Source organism: Leiobunum rupestre, chromosome 2 (assembly GCF_980474605.1).
Source record: "Leiobunum rupestre chromosome 2, qqLeiRupe1.1.hap1, whole genome shotgun sequence".
In the NCBI taxonomy this organism is placed as follows: domain Eukaryota; kingdom Metazoa; phylum Arthropoda; class Arachnida; order Opiliones; family Sclerosomatidae; genus Leiobunum; species Leiobunum rupestre.
In genome coordinates this window covers 52867756-52876510 of record NC_143385.1, presented here as the reverse complement: position 1 = coordinate 52876510, position 8755 = coordinate 52867756, and the positions used below count along the sequence as shown (strand labels likewise).

At 33.8% G+C, this 8755-nt stretch overlaps 1 protein-coding gene across 1 annotated transcript in view; it reads left to right on the top strand.

The window, feature by feature from the left end:
• Nucleotides 1–372: 372 nt before the first annotated feature.
• Nucleotides 373–8755, top strand: part of LOC149958364 (uncharacterized) — a 46869-nt gene continuing 38486 nt past the window's right edge. The window contains exon 1 of the mRNA XM_090165799.1: nt 373–630. The gene's annotated coding sequence lies outside the window, so the exon portion shown is untranslated. The remainder of the gene's footprint in view (nt 631–8755) is intronic.

The following is an 8755-nucleotide window of genomic DNA, read 5'->3' as shown; positions in this document are numbered from 1 at the left end:
CGATCGAAGTAAAGTAACGTTTTATTAAAGGACTGCGATAACGATTTAAAATATCACAGTATCGATATGAAATAGCGGTATTGTTTTCTTGTTAAGTTATTCGATAAATAAAATATCATTTCTTTCAAGAAAATCTATACCGAAACCACTGGTTTCAAAGCACGTGCTTCCAAATCCGACCAAAACCCAGTTGACGTCACACATTCATTCGATTATCGCGATACTAGCGGCGCGGCGAGGTGGAGGGCCAATAATAAGGGGGGAGGGAACCGGCCAGTTAACTTACTGTTGTAATATCGCCGAGCGTAGGCTCTCATTTTCCGCCCCTCAAAAAAAGGAAAACTCTAGCGGAGCTAGTTGTGTAGAAACGGGGGATCATTTTCTGCCCGTCCGTTCTAGATTGATGTTATAGCGCCAAAGAGCCCTCTAAATCACGCTACCTCTCTCTCCGGCCAGTCTACGCGCGAGTTTCGTCTGCTCACCGCGTTGTGCCCCGTTAGGCAATTCGTACTCTCCGCTTCACTTTTAACGTCGTGAAGAGTGCGGCTTTTCAAATTTTCGCGTCCTCTGCATGTGCGTGCTACATTGACTCGTGATAATCGGTGTTTTTTTGGATTATGTCATTGAATTGTGAGTAGTTTTTCGTTCATTTTTGAGTTATTAAACGTAAATTTGACTAAAAAATATTACTACTCAATAAAATTGAAACTGGATTGAAATTGATCTTTTCATTATATGATTATTTGGAGGTTATTTTTTATCGTTCTTGTTTTTAGGAAATTAAGTGGTGGTTTGAATTTGCATGATTATTATTATTTGGATGGTTTTCTGTGCTTTATTTGTATTTTTAATTTTGGATTTTAACAATACGATTGAATATTTAAAGTTTTTATTGCTTATTATGAGATTTTCTTTGGGAGGAAGGGAAAACGTTTGTAGTGCGGTTGAACTTGTGACGAAATGCACGATTAGTTGGGCAACTATGATAAACGTTTTTTGCCACATTTGGATTTTTATATATTTATCGAAAAATAAAAATATATTAAAATTCAAAAAAACCATAATGTTTTAATTGATTTATTATCTAATGATGTTATAGAATATTTAGTATACATAGTATGTAGGAATGGGAAACCTTGCCTTTGGCTGTGGAACTCGACGGAGTTTAGACCAAACCCATTTTTGGTGTAACTGTTAAGTGACATGAAATAGCGAGACTACTCTTAATATCTACCTCATATCACATCGTCCTTACAAAAAACCAGTTTGAAATAACGACAAAAGTAATCACTCTTAATAACATTATGCAAATTAAACCGATTGAAAAAACGTTATTGAAAAATCATTACAAGACATTAAAATTCCGCAGGTGTAAAATTTCTTACTTCGCGAGTCCCACTTTAATATCAGAGACTATAGAATTGCCTGTTTTTCTTAATACTTTTTTGATGTAGTGGTTTCTGCCAAATTGTCTAACCCTTAACCTTGATTTGTGGTTTTTAGTCTTGTTTAACTCTCGCATCGCGTTTTTCGTTTGCGGATCTGGTCGGAAAATAATTCTAATTTACGTCCTTCGTCGTCACGAATTTCGCTGGGCCATGTTCTTAAGCCTACTTTAAGAGCCCTTTTTTAGAACCATTGTACTTTTTTATTGGTTTGCTTAGAAATGCGTTATGAAGTGCGCGTTCCCGCCTTATGTGTTTTTATGTGACCATTAATGTTTTTATTACGTATTTTGTTTGGACCTGGTTATAATTTTGAAAGGTCGCTTTTTATTGTTCCTGATGGTTTTTGGGGAATGGTATGTTATGGTTCCAGTTGTTTTGGCTGGTAGCTCACGAGTTCACGTTTCTGATATCAGGTTTAAACTATCCTTGAAGTAACTGGCGCTAGTTACGATAAAAATTTCATCGTTATTTTTCTTTTTAATAAATTGATTCGACTTAACAAAATCATATTATCACCATCATTTATCGATTTTAAAAACTATTTTTGGAACATTCAAATTATATAAAAATTTGGCTAAATGGGAGAACACGAATTACAAGGGAAAGACTAAACGTCTAAACAAAGCAATTTAATGGATTATAGTTTTTGCGGGGTAAAGCAGGGTATGCGAGAAAATAAAATGATATAGGTGGACTTATTGGAAGATAATTTGTATTGTGGAAGATCAAATAACGTTAAGGACTTCTCTATGATCTTGGCTTTTGTGCCGGATTTTTAAAATTGTAATGTGCAGAATATTAATTACATTTTTATGATTTGTTAATTTTTCTCAAATACATTTAAATGTTGGATACATAATAAGTTTAGTAATAAAGGCTTTTAAATCAGAAATTATTTGTATTTTTCAATCGCCCTTTTTCCCGAATTAAGAAGAACTTAAGACGGACCCAATCACGCAAAACAGAACCTAAAAATATGAAACCCAGAATGCGTTTTTATACTTAAATATAAATAGGTTCTTGACGAAACGGAAATGAAAAGTTATCATGCACTATTAATTAGCTTAATCTGTAAAGTGCACGAGAACATTCAAGATCCGTTTGACTGTTTAAAGGGGTTTTCCCCCGAGTTAATCGGTTTCCTCTTTCCATAAAAACTTGTAGAGGTTAACGGTAATAGTGAGTGTAGGGAGCTGTTGGGTCCCGTGGGGCTGGGGCATGAAGGGTTTGCCACCTATGAGCCCCGACAAAAAAAATTGTGTACTGAAAAATCAGTGGACTTTTACTGTTTCACCGGTTTTGCAGTTGAAATTTCAATCACTGATGAAACAACGGATTTTTCACTGATTCGGCTTAAGAGAAAAACATATCAGGCTTGTGGCTTTATTATTTGAAAAATCATTATTCTTGGGACATAAGCTCAGCTTTGCGACACGCGAGTTTTGCGTTTTTACGCTTTCCTTACATAGGCCCCCACCAAATTATTGCCTAGGGTATCACCTTCAGTAAATGCGGAACTGCTTGCCACCACCCTCCTATGAAATTTCACCCAGCCACCCGAATTAAAAGCAATAAAAGTAGATATATGACTTGGGAATAAGGTGGTGCCTTGGGTATTAGCCTAGCTGATTATCATTATTACAATTATTAAATTTATTTCCAGATTCAATAATTCACACCTACAACTGGGTTTAAAAATCGGTTTTGCTTTATTTTATGCGAATTATAGTGACCCAATATCGTTTTAAATTCAGTAATTTGCCACTTTAGTTTCCAGAATTTGATTGGTGGGATTTTCTGACTTAATCGGCGAATTCACTTTGACATAAACTTAAATATAAATTTAACGTGACGGAATATTTGTAAATATCCTCGTTTATTTTTTTAGCTTCGTCAAAATAATATTTAACAGCCTTGGAAGACAGACGAAATTTATTCGATCGAAATACTAGAGTGTTTTCGCTGACGACACGTCCTTTCGGTTTTTCAGTGAGGATATTGTCACCGAAATAAATGCGACAAATCAAGCGTACAAAAACCCTAAATTATCATAAAAATACAAAACCTAAATTGTAGATTGCTGGCCGAAAAATGCTTGCGCAATGTTGCTACCTCGAAAACGGTACACGTACCTGAGTACAATAGCATTGGCCGCCCAATCACCCCCGACATGGACGAGTAACAATACCAAATCGAAACGCATTGTACTATTGCCCAATAACGGCTTTGCAGTTGGGGCTAAAAGAATGAGTGCCACGAAATACATAGTGATTATATGGGTAACGATGGTTCTATAATTAAGTCTACAAATCACATGATAGTTTGATAGTTAAAGTTACCAATCCAAGTTAATTCTACGTAAACGTCACAAACCCAAGCTAATTATGTGAACACGTCACAAAACCCATGCTAATTATGGGTAAACTTAATAAAACCCACCCTAATTATGGGTAAACTTAACATAACCCACCCTAATTATGGGTAAACTTAATAACTCACCCTAATTATGGGTAAACTTAACAAAACCCAGCCTAATTCTATGAAAACGCCACAAAAACCGCAACGAAATCTACGGGGAATTCTATGTATCCGATGATAATTTTATAGTTAACGTCTCAAAACCTACTTTAATTCTTTGTAAACGCCACAAAACCCACAATATTTGTATGGTTAACTCAACAAATCCAAACCTTCTTTAATTCTAAAGGTAACTTCTCAGAACCCACATTAATTTCATGGATAACAGGGCCTATTTTAAGGACTTTTGGGAACTACCCAAATGCGATTCTGCTTTATCCCACCCACAGAAAAAAAACCCAAAGCTTAGTTTCAGTGTTGTTAAACGTAAAAATATCAGCAATGTCACTACTAAATACTCCAGATGGTCAAATCCACGCTGATAGTTAAAAACCGTGATCTTCAGTTTACCAATCCTATTTTTAGAATAATAACTTAATTTGTCAAAAATAAATTTGTGAACTATCCAAAATGTCTTCCCGAATGAAATTTTTTGCTAGTTCTAAATTTTAGAACTACCCAAATACAACTACCCACTAAAATAGGCCCTGATAGATAACTTCTCAAAACATACTTGAATTCTGAAGTTATCTTCGCAAAACCCACGTTATTTCTACAGCTAATATCACAAAATCCACTTCCACTCTATAAATAACGTCTCAAAAACCAATACAAATTCTATGGTTAACAATGTGAAATTTTCGACGTATTTTCAATCTCAATGCTGGGTTAGGCCATACAGTGAATGGGTAACTATCCTGCACACTTAAACCACGGAGCGTTCATTGTACGGGAGTCACGGGACTATCCCCTTGTTATAAATAGACAAAGGCCCTCCCCGAAACCACAATATGGCCACCGATACAATCGGCCATTTCATAGATCGCTTTACAACGGTACTCCGGTGCTGGTGGACTCATCATTTGTGGCAAGGTTATTCGAACAATTCCATTATTCCCCAACAATGATTATAGAGGTTTTCTCTTTCATAGACCCGTTTCGAACAAGTCGGGCAACACCGCAACGTTTTACTTTGGAAATACAAATTTAGCCGTCTATTTCGAGACTGAAGTAACAGACCTCGGTAACAGATCGAGATTAAGCCAAAACTATTAACCTAATTTCGCAACGTTTCGGTTGCAGTGTAAAGATAATCAGCTAAGCTAATACCCGAGGCCTAAGTCAACTATCGACTTGTAAAGACAATAAAAGGTGGACGGGTTATAATACGTAGGAGGGTATATATACATAAACCCCAAAGGAAGGCTAGAGTTGTTGTATGTACGAGAGTTCGATTTGTTTAGGTTATATTCAATTTTCAAATATTACTTTTGGGTATGAGTTAGTTAAGTTTTTAGTGTTAGAGTTATTTTTTTTGTAGTGTAATGGGAGTACCTTTGTTTCTCAGTGGGTTATTATTATTATTATTATTATTATTATTATTATTATTATTATTATTATTATTATTATTAACTTACTTTTTAAGTGATACATTATGCTTTATTATTGGAAAGTTTAATTTTATTAAATTTAACTTGTAGCTGGATTAGTCTCAACAGAATTTTCAGAAGGAAGCATTCATTTTATTTTTATTGAATGTTGCTAAAATTAATTATAAGTTACTATATAACTCATTAAAGATATCTCTACCATAAAACTAAGACAGGCCAGGCTACCACGAAGGAAAATCTTAGACGAAAGTATCAACCAAGACCGGGACTTCACAAAGTGTATAGCAAATTTGTAAGCGTTAATCGCGCTTCCGTTTGAACTCCTCGGAATTCGGTTACCATTCAAAATCACTTTCGAAATCTGTAATTTTATTTAAAAGTAAAAACCGTCAGCGGAGACTGGTTTCCGGTTTATACTATATACCTAACATACATCAGGAAATTCCACCTCTAGATCCTATATTTATTGAAAAGTAAATTACACCGCTTTCCTGAAAAAAGGCCCAGCGTCGTCCTCCGCTTCGAACCGGGCCTTCAAATGTAGGACATTGGAATAAATAATTGATAGGGGTTCCAGATAGACAGGCTAGAAACATACAGGCGGTTTGACCCGTCACTTCGGCCCGTTTCAATTTATGCTACGCTGCGCGAAAGGGAATTCGACTTTTTTAGTTCGATTTTTTCCCCCTTATTTCAATTTCCTCCGTCGTTAGTTTAGCTACACTCAAATGTGGGATTTATTAACAATCGGGTATACCCACTTTTGATCCGAATCGAGAGACAGGTCGCTTTGTTTTTATTAATTTCGTAGTTTGTGGGATTTTTGGGTTGGCGCTTTTAATTTGTTATTTTAATTTATTTCGGGGCACGCTTTGCTTTTCATTTTTCGTTTTGTTATTTTTTGAATGACGTGATTTTACTGATTTAATTAATTGGTTAATTGGTAGTTTTTTTTCCGCTTTGTGGTTGATTTTTTATGGAAATATTAATAATCAGCTATTCCAATTTCATTTAAATTAAATTATTTAAGAAAATCGTTTAATTAAAGCACAATGTATTTTCATGTAGGAATGAAAAAGGTTTTGTAATAACTCGAATACGAAGCAAATCTGATTAAACTAAATTATAAAATGTTAATAAAATTTAATTAAGATTACGGTTACGTTTGGATTATTTAGCCGATATAAGAAAAGTAGAGAATTAAGAGATGTAAAATATTTTAATGGTACGAAATGGATAAATTTAAAAAAATAAAAATCTATTTAAATTAAACTAAACGGTCTAAATAAAAAATATACTTAAATTAAAATAAACTATTTAAATAAAAAATAGAGTTAAATTAAAAAAATCGATTTAAATAAACAAAATCGATTTGAATAAAAAATCGATTTAAATAAAAAGTCGATTTATTAAAAGTTGATTTAAATAAAAAAAATTATTTAAATAAACAAAATCGATTTGGTTTTTATAAAACAAATGAAAAAACTTGCGAACTCTTAATCTACGACTGCCGTGGGAAAACACTTTAAATGTATGTTATTTTAAAGCTTTCTCCGTCCATGGGTAGTACATAAAAAATAAAAACTAGTTTTTGAAAAAAAATATTTAGTAACTAAAGAATAATTTCAATTTCGAATTTACATAAAAACAACCAAAAACCATATTTTCCAAATCAACAAACAACTTTCAAAATACGCGATTTAAAATCGAGGTTTACTTTTGGCAAACCTTTAAATAAAGCCAAAATTACGATCCTTCAAATAGACGCTTAACGGGGCAAAATCCATACGTACGAAAAGATAATTCACTTCAACGATTACCTGAAATAATAATAATAATAAAATATATTCGTACGTAAATTCTAAAGAACTTATCGGCTTTTGTGTAAAGTTAAACAAGTTTCCATAGAAAATATTTCAATAGCCCGAAGACACGAATGCCAACGCTTCCTGATGCCAGACCTGCTCAAACACGGATTATCTGCTCAGTTTATCGCGTTAAACCCGTGGATAAACTCGCGCGAAAAGTTCCTAAACGTTATTATAATCTGATAATAGTACTAAGACTTATACCGGCAGGCAATCTGTAGATTTAAGAATGCGTACAAGTGAACTGATAATAGGAATACGCAACTATAGCCTTGGTTTTCATGATTTCCGGTAGATATTCTCCGCCCATTCGGAGACCGAGCCCGCCATCGTACCGGAGTGTCTCCCTCCCTCCTTACCTTGGAAAGGGGGATAGATTACGACAGGAAAAGCAGAAGGGGCGTGGTTTTTCTTTGGGGAATCATGAGACGCACTGGGTATTCTCTGTTCACCTACATTAATTCTTTTTAGAATGTCTCGATGCGAGTAAAAATGTGTGTTCTTGGCAGCTAAGAGCAACAAACACAGCACCCCACACAAGGAGAACGCAAACCATCAAAATTATAGTGCATTTTATTGCGTACAATTTTCATTGATTAGACGGTTTAACGCCGGCTGCCGTCGGAAGGGGAAAATTCGGAAATTGTCTTCCCCCCGCCCGTAAAACGTTCAGCGTAAAGGCTCGTCCAATGAAATTTGTACACAACACTGCGTTAGCGTGTTTAAAGGCTAGCTACGTTATCCTTGTGTTTGTTGCTCCTAGCTGGCAGAAATGGGATGTGCTTTAGTTTAAATCCTCGTGACCAAAGTGTTCTGTAGTTTATACCTTTTCTTTTTTGTGGAGATAGATAATGAAAATACACGTTCACTTTAAGAGGTAGCGTTTTCGATGTAAATTTTTAAAAACATTTGTGAATTATTGACCTCGTATGGTGATTGGTTATATTATTTTTCTTATGGAATAATTGAAAGTTACTTTGAAAGACATCTGGTATAAGCAAGGAAATTTATTATTCAAGAGAATTTCTTTGTTTACCGCATTATACCTTTTTAATTGTTATAATCTTGATTTATTTTCTTTTGTTTAGTTTTCATTTTAATTTTTATTTGGTATTAATTTTAGTTATTTTATTTTACATTTTATTTTGTATTCGTTTTATTTGTGTTAAGTTTATTTTATTACAACGTCAAATTAACTAATTATAATTTAGGAAAGATGAAATTAAATCTATCTGCTTTTACAAAACGTTAATCTGGGACTTGTGCAATTTATGAAAGCGTACAATTTTTTTTCGACCTAATTACAAGTAACAATTTAATTTAGCTTAATTAACTTTTAGATTATTTTACCAATACAAGAAAAATGTCAATCAATTTGGCTGGCGAAATGATAATAAAATATTTACTAATTAAGAAAATACAAAAATCAATTGCAATGAAAAATATAAATCAAATACATTATTAATAAATT